Source organism: Macrotis lagotis, chromosome 1 (assembly GCF_037893015.1).
Source record: "Macrotis lagotis isolate mMagLag1 chromosome 1, bilby.v1.9.chrom.fasta, whole genome shotgun sequence".
NCBI classification, from domain to species: Eukaryota; Metazoa; Chordata; class Mammalia; order Peramelemorphia; family Peramelidae; genus Macrotis; species Macrotis lagotis.
This window is the reverse complement of record NC_133658.1, coordinates 471,705,960-471,714,438: the sequence shown is the minus strand read 5'-3', so window position 1 is coordinate 471,714,438 and position 8,479 is coordinate 471,705,960.

The window sequence follows — 8,479 nt, the reverse complement described above, 5'->3', positions numbered from 1 at the left end:
TTACCTACAATGCCTTTTAAGAAGATCTAGTTTCCATCTTAATTCCTTTTAAATGAGATTTATTTCTGATTTTGCTTTATCTGAGATGAGGTTTGCTACTCCTTATATTTGTTTTTTATACTTCAGTTGAAGCATAACATATTTGTTCCATCCTTTGACTTTCACTCTGTGTGTATCTCCCTGCTTCAAGTGTGTTTCTTATAAACAACAGATAGTAGGATTCTGGTTTGTAATTCATGCTGCTATCTGCTTTTATTTTATGAGACAGTTCATCCCATTCATATTTACAGTTCAGATGACTAATTCTGTATTTTCCTCCATGTTATCTTTCTTATACTTTTTTCTTTCCTTTCCTCTTATTCCACCTCACCAAAGTTTAACTCTCTTTCCCCTTTAATTTTTCTTCTAAAATTTAATTTTCAGTTTGTTTTCCCTTTTATCTTCATCTTCCCTATTTTTCAGTCCCTTCTTCCCTTTACTTTCCCTCCCTCCACTATTTCCTCCCTGCAGAGTAGTATAGATTTTAAACCCAAGTGAGAATGTATCTTATATCCTCTCTGGACAAAAATTTACTCAGTATTCATACCATCCCTTCTTTCCCTTTATAATTATAGGTCTTTTACTTCTTCAGCTGGTGTTATTTATCAATCAAGTACAAATTCTTTTAGGTTTTTTTGGAAGGCAATCAGGTTAAATAGCTTCCCCAAGGCCACACAGCTAGGTAATTTTTAAGTATTTGAGGTCAAATTTGAACTCAGGTACTCCAGAATTCAGGGCCAGTGCTCTATCCACTGTGCCACTTAGCTGCCCTCAATTAAGTACAATTAAGCAGGTACCATCCAGCACAGCTTGATTGATTGTTTGATAAGCACAAAGTGCTATCAAAGTACAATCAGAGATTGACTGATTTATTTGAAAATCAGCACTGTTGGGGGCAGAGCCAAGATGGTGACAGGAGAAGAGCCTCTCTTAGGTGCTCTCTATATGTAATATTTCAAAACACATAAAATAATGACTCTAAATAAATTTTTGAGAGGCTAAACCAAAGAGTGATGCAGTAAGGCAGTTCTCAGCCCAAGTTAACTTCGAAAATATTGTAAAGGCTACACTCCATGGGGTTAGAGGGGAAGCCCACCAGAGTGAAGGAACTTCAGCCTCCAGGAGGAAGCACCAGAGCACCTGGGAGCCCTGGCTCACTGCAGCAGCTACACCCCTGTGAGCACCAGGCACAACTTGAACGATCAGCAGGGGAACCTCTGCTAGTGCGAGAATGTGAAGTCCAGCCCTCAGGGAGCTCAGTGAGCAGCATGGCTGTGGCAGCCCAGATCCAGGTACCAAAAAACAGGTTGAGCCAGTAAGCAGGAGCCCCCAGGCAACTGAGTCTTGAGTGCTCAGCCTACCTAAGCTAGGGGAGTAGAAAGAAACTTCTGAGGTCTGTCCTGTGTACCTGGAACAGGACTGTGGGGCTCTGACCACATTCAAATCATGATGGCAGTCATGGTCCCCCATAGAACAGCCACCCCATACCTCAGGCCAGACTGATTCTAAGAGATATAGATGAGGAGGGACATCCCACAGAGGTGTGCTTGTGATCATTCACATACCAGGAGGGAAGACAGAGTCTCACACAATGAAATCTTTGTGTGTGGGGGGGTCCCAGTAATACTAAAAGCTCAGGAAGCACCCCAGACCAGGCACAGGCTGGGGAAATGAGTAAACAGAGAAAAAAGAGGAACACCATCGAGAAATACATTGTCTATGATCCCAAAAAGTATGAAATTATTCAATCTGAATTTGAGGAAGTACAAACTTCTGCATCTAAGGATTCCAAGAAAAGCAGAAATTGGGCTCAGGCTATTACAGAGCTCAAAAAAGATTTTGAAAAGTCAAGTGAGGGAGATAGAAGAAAAATTGGGAAGAAAATGAGAGACATACAGGAAAAACACGAAAAATAAGTCAGTAGTTTAGTCAAGGAGATCCAAAAAAAAAAATGCTGAAGATAATAACATGTTAAAAACTAGCATAGGTCAAATGGATGAAACAATTCAAAAAGTTATTGAGGAGAAGAATGCTTTAAAAAGCATAACTGGCCAGATGGAAAAAGAAATAAGAAAGCTCTGAGGAAAACAAATCCTTAGGAATATAATGACTTTATGAGAAGTCAAGATACAATACTTCAAAACCAAAAGAATGAAAAATTAGAAGAAAATGTGAAACATCTCATTGAAAAAAACAACTGATCTGGAAAACAGATTCAGGAAAGATAACTGAAAAATTATTGGAATTTCTGAAAGTTATGATCAGGAAAAGAGCCTTGACATCATTTTTAAAGAATTCCTACAGGGAAATTGCTCAGGTTTTCTAGAAGCAGAGGGCAAAATGGAAATTGAGAGAATCCAAAATAAAAAAAAAACAACCACCAGGAATATTATAGCTAAGTTACAGAAATCCCAAGTCAAAGAGAAAATATTACAAGCAGCCAGAAGGACATAATTCAAGTATTATTGTGCTACAGTCAAGATCACACAAGACTTAGCAGCAATTACATTAAGGGTTCGTATGGCTTGGAATATAATATTTCAGAAGGAAAAAGAGCTCAGGGTGCAAGAGAGAATCAACTACCCAACAAAACTGAACATCCTCTTCCAGAGAAAAAGATGGATTTACAATGAACCAGGGGAATTTCAAATGTTTCTGTTAAAAAGGCCAGAGTTGAAGTGAAAGTTTGATCTTCAAATACAGGACTCAGGTGTAGCATAGAGAGTAAAGGAGAAAGGTAAAATATGAGAGACTTAATGATGATGAACTGCATGTATTCCTGCACAGAAAAAATGATACTGATAATACTCATAAGAAAGTTCTCATTCAATAGATCAGGTAGAAATAGCTTTTATAGATGAAGCACAGGAGAGAGCTGAATTTGAAGATATATTGTAAAAATGAGGTCAATGGCTGGGAAATACCCTTGGAGTAAAAGAAAGGAGAGGTAGAATAGGCTAAGATATTTAATATAATAAAATTATTTTTATTACAATGAACTATTACAATGATATGGAAGGGAGGAAGGCAATGGGAAACGAGGGAACCTTTGCTCTCATCAGAGGTGGATGGGAGAGGAAACAACATATATACTCAATGAGGTATAGACATCTAGAGTAAGAAGGAGAGAAATGGGACGGGGAGAGGGGAAATGTGAATGATGGAGCATAGGGTGGACCCTGGTAGAGTGGTCAGATATAACACATTTTCTTTTTTACTTCTTGCAAGGGGCTGCCATTGGATGGCCTGTCCGGGACCACCAGGCTGGGTGGTTGCTGGGCCTTAGGGGTGGAAGTTGGGCTTTGGATTTCTTTGTCCCAGGGCCGGTGATCAGTCTGATGTGGTGCTCAGCTACCCTACAGCACATTTAAGAAGAGAGACAGAGTGAAAGGAGAGAGAAAATATATTATATGGTAGTGGGGAAGTATAAATGGAGGGCATTGCAATCAGCATTGGCAACAGTGGAAAAAATATGGAAGTAGCTTTTGTGAGGGATTTATCATAAAGAATGTGATCCACACTTTGACAGAGCTGGTGGTGTTGCAACACAGAATGAAGCACATTTATTATCATTATTATCATCATTATTATTAATTATTAATATTTGGGGGGGTTGCAGGGCAAATGAGGTTGGGTGGCTTGCCTAGGGCTTCACAGCTAGGTGATTGTTGGGTGTCTGGGCCAGGATTTGAACTCAGGTCCTCCTGGGTCAGGGGCTGGTGCTCTGTCCACTGCACCACCTAGCTGCCCTAATATTATCATTATTATTATTATTGTTTTATTTTTCATTTTTTGGTTGTTGCAGGGCAATGGGGTTGGAGTGGCTTGCCCAGGGTCACACATCTGGGAGATTTTGGGGTGTCTGGGGCTGGATTTGACCTCTGTGCTCCTGACCCCAGGGCCAGTGCTCCATCCACTGAGCCACCTAACTGCCCCTATTATTATTATATTTTAATTTCAATTATTTTCTTTACTTTATTGCTCATGAGGGTCTATATTTTTGGGGAGGAGGGGTATTATATTTACTCTTAGACAAGAATATTTTAGTAATGTATGAAAGAACATCATTTGTACAAAAATAAAAAATAAATAAACAAATAAAGAGAAAAAAAAAGAAAGAAAATGAGCATTACCTCAAAGTCACTAAGTCATTTTTGTCCCATCCTTTCTTTCATTATAATCCAATCCACATCAAATTATAATTATCTCTTTTTCAAGTATACTCAAAGGACACACAATCTTCATGAGTATCATCCAAGCCAAATCATTTCATGAACCATGGTTATACCCCTCCCCCCAAGCCTACTTTCTCCAACACTCCTCTCTAGCACAGAAGGATATTTAACCCCTTGTTAAGAAAAGTATGGATTGCCTTACCCATGATTTGATTAACTGTAGAGTTGCAAAGTGCTCTTCCCTTGGTGTATACATGTTTCAAATTGAAATTACTTCATTGTGTATGTTACTTTTTAGAAGGATGCAGTTTCCTTCCTTATCCTTTTTAAGGAGATCTATTTTTGCTATTGCTTTGTCTGGGATATGGATTGCTACTCCTGTTTTTTTTTTCACTTCAGCTGTAGCATGATATATTCTTCTCCATTCTTTTACCTTTACACTGTGTATATCTTTCTGCTTCAAATATGTTTATTATAGACAGCATAATGCATGATTCTGACTTTTAATCCACTCCTCCTATCTGCTTCTATTTCATGGGAGAATTCATTCCATTCACATTCATAGTTATAATGACTAATTCTTACCCTCTTTGCTATCCCCCCTCTGTTAGAACATTTTCCACCCTCCTTTCACTTTTTAACACCTCACCAGTGTTTTACTTTCGGATACCACCTCCTGCAGACTGTTCCCCATATATCAACCACCCTCACATTCTTTTTTCTATCCTTCTTCCTTTTTCCTTCCCTCCCTTCTACTAGTCCCTTCTTTTTTTCTTCACCTTTACCCTCCTAATATTTGAAGTGTAAGATAAAATAATGAGAATAAGATTCAAGAAGTTCTCAGCTACCTCCTTTCTCCCTCTGCTGCACTAGGTCCTTTGAGCCTCCTCATGTGATGTATTTTCCCCAATCTGACTTTCCTTTCTTTAGTCTCATTATAGCCCCTCCTTTTCCATTGTCTTAATATTTTTTTAAATCAATCCATCAAAATCAACTCATGTATCATAATTTCAACCTAAGTACATTCATTCTAATATTTATGTTTCTCAAGAGTTTGGAGAATTTTTCTCCCAGGTAGGGATGTGACCAGTTAATCTCATTGAATAGCAGTCTTTTTTCTTTTCCTTGGTTACATTTTCTTGTATGTCTTGAGTCTCCTATTTGAAGGTCAACTTTTCTGTTCAGCTCTGTTCATTTCATCTGTAAAGTTTGAAAGTCATTTATTTTGTTAAATGTTCATCTTTTCTCCTGAAAGAATAATGCTCAATTTGTCTGGGTAGTGGTTTTTTGTTATAATCCAGACACCCTTGAACTTCAAAATATCTTATTCCAGACACTTCAATCCTTTAATCTTGATGCAGCCAGGTCCTGTGTAAGCCTGACTGTGACTCCACCATGCTTGAATTACTTTCTGGCCACTTAAAGGATTTTTCCTTGATCTGATAATTCTGAAGTTTGACTACAATATTCCTTGGTGTTTTCATTTTGGTGTCCCTTTCAGGAGGTGGCCAGTGAATTCCTTCAATGATAATTTTGCCCTCTGGTTCCAGAATATCAGGAATGTTCTTCTGGATGATTTTCTGAAGAATGGAATCCAGGTCTTTTTTTTTTGATCATGTACTTCAGTGTAAATTTTCTCCCCTGGATCCATTTTTTTTTTCAGGCCAGTTATTCTGCCAGTGAGGCATTTTAAATATTTTTCTATTTTTTTCATTTTTTAAAAATTTTCTTTAACAGATTCTTGGCATCTCATGAAATCATTAATTTCTGTTAGTTCTATTTTATTTAACAGCAAGGTAGTTTCTTAATTTAACTTTTCCATCTCCTTTTCCATTTGATCAATTTTGTTTTTAAAAGAGTTGTTATCTTTTGTCCAATTACCCAATTGAATTTTTAAAAGATTTTTCTTCTGTCACTATTTGTTGCATGATGCTTTCATTTATTTTCCCAATTTTTTCCACTGCTTCTGCTCTCCTTTACTGAGCTTCTGTTTTGTCCATCCTTATCTCTGAGGTACCTTTCAATGAAACCTGATTTTCTCTGACTTTGGTTCATTTTGAGTGTTCCCTCCCCAAGGTTCTTATTTTGGTGAAGAGGCTTGATTGCATACCTTCAGTGCTGAGAGCCCTAGAGGTGCTGGTTGCCCTGGGCTGTTGATGTCAGGTACTCCTAGGGGATGCTCAGTATGATAAGCTAAGGCTGAGGCTTTCACTCCTGGCTCCATCTGTGCTGAGGATATTAGCTATCCACTCCATTCAGTGGAAGTAAATGGGGCTATCTCTGTGTTTTCCATTGGCAGTCCAGGTACCGGGATAGTTGGAACAGTCTGCAAAGTCAGAGGGTTTCAGTGCATGGGAAGTCAGTAACTCACTTCTTAACTGGAAGAGGTAGGAATACATGGAACTATGTCAGAGCTTTTTCACAGGAATTCCAGGAGCTCTCTTTCTGGAACAGTGCTGGGGAGGTCAGTCATCCTGGCCTCATAAGGGAACTTCATCAGGCTGTTTATACCAGGATATCAGTCCCTCTTCACAGCTAGAAAAATCAATCTTACTGTCAGGGTTGGGCCTTCTGTGCTGGTTGAATGTAGGTCCTGCATAACTATGCTGGAGCTTTTCCTTTTTTGTTCTTTTAGTTTTTGCAAGGCAAATGGGGTTAAGTGCTTTGCCCAAGGCCACACAGCTAGGTAACTATTAAGTATTTGAAGCCTAGGACTTTCTTAACATAGTGAAGTCACCCAACTCCAAGGTCTCCAATCTGACAACTGAAGATCTCAGATTAGTTCCCCTTCTTACCTTGCCATTCCTGAACTGGATCTCTGCTCTCTGCCCTGGGCACCCTCACAGTCCCTACCCCTTTACATGCCCCCCAAACAGACCACTCTGTTCTTTGGTGCACTCTGTCACTCCAAAATCTATTAAGAGGCTTCATTATTTTTAATTCTGAAGGAAACTCAGGAACACTAGCCAGAAACCCTGGTTCCTCTCTGCTATCTTGACTAACTGTACTACTTTGTAAAGAGTTGTATACAACCCCCCCAATGGATTATTTTTTTTCCTTTTGCAATTGGCCAATTCTAATATTTAAATAATTATTTCCTTTTCTCAAGTTGTTGATTCTTTTTTTCCCATAATCTCTTGAATCCCTCCCATTTCTCATCCCCCCCCCCCACTTTTTTCATGAATTTTAATTTCTGTTTTCAGCAAGACCTCAAGAAGTCCATGAATCTGCTCAGGTCTTGAAACAAGTTTGTTTTTTATTGAGGTTTTGCCCATCAGTGTTTTGATAATGTTGTACTTTTCTGAGTTTGTGTATTGATCTACACCAAAATAACTCTTTAAGGTTAGATTATTTTTTGTTATTATATTTTGCTCATCTTTTATAAACTTTTCTGTTCAGGTGTTGGTGTTTGTCTTCTGTATGGCGATGGAATTTACCACTAGTTTGCTGAGGTGGGACTTGCTGGTCCTTTGCTTGAATACTTCCTATCCTAGACGTTGCTCCTCTCTTACCTTCATGAGACAGACATTTCCTGACAATATTTCAAGTTTCTTGGGCACGAAAGTTGTTCCACTTTGTCTTTTTCCTGGTGGCAGACTTAAGGTGTTTTATTATTTATTCTCCCACATTGACTTCCAAATGTTCAGTCAAGTTATTTTTTTTCAAATTTCCAATATTTTCACTTTTTTATAATTTTTGTTGTCTAGCAAATTAGGGGCTCTAGAGGCAAAGACCATATTTCCTTTGAATTTAATACATAGTTTTGACTTTATTTTGTTTAAACTTCAGAATTTCATTTCAATCTATTAAAGCTTAAAAAGAAGCCTAATTTTTTTTGATGGATAGTACTCAACATTAAGTCATTAAGCTTAATGATATTTCAATTGTCTTTAATTTAGAACCTTAATACAGTGTCCAAATCTCAACTTGAATAATAAATAGGGGTTTAATTAAATTGAGGAATGACTCCTGATTTTTATTTGTTGTAATACTGGACATGATCCTGGGTGAGGTGTTTGAGGATTATCAGCTTATCAAGTGACACCTTAAATTTAGAATTTTTCTTTAGATCCAGAGAAAATGAATTTTTAAAAATATTATAAGAATAAAAAAATCTATAAAATGATACAAATATTTGATTGGATCCTTTCATTTTGATAGCCATAAAAAATAAGAGTTTACTCTAATTTATTCACCACTGCAATCTCAGGTGTGTTTGCCATAAAGGGAAGAAATAATAGCAGCTGAACATGATACAGAACTCT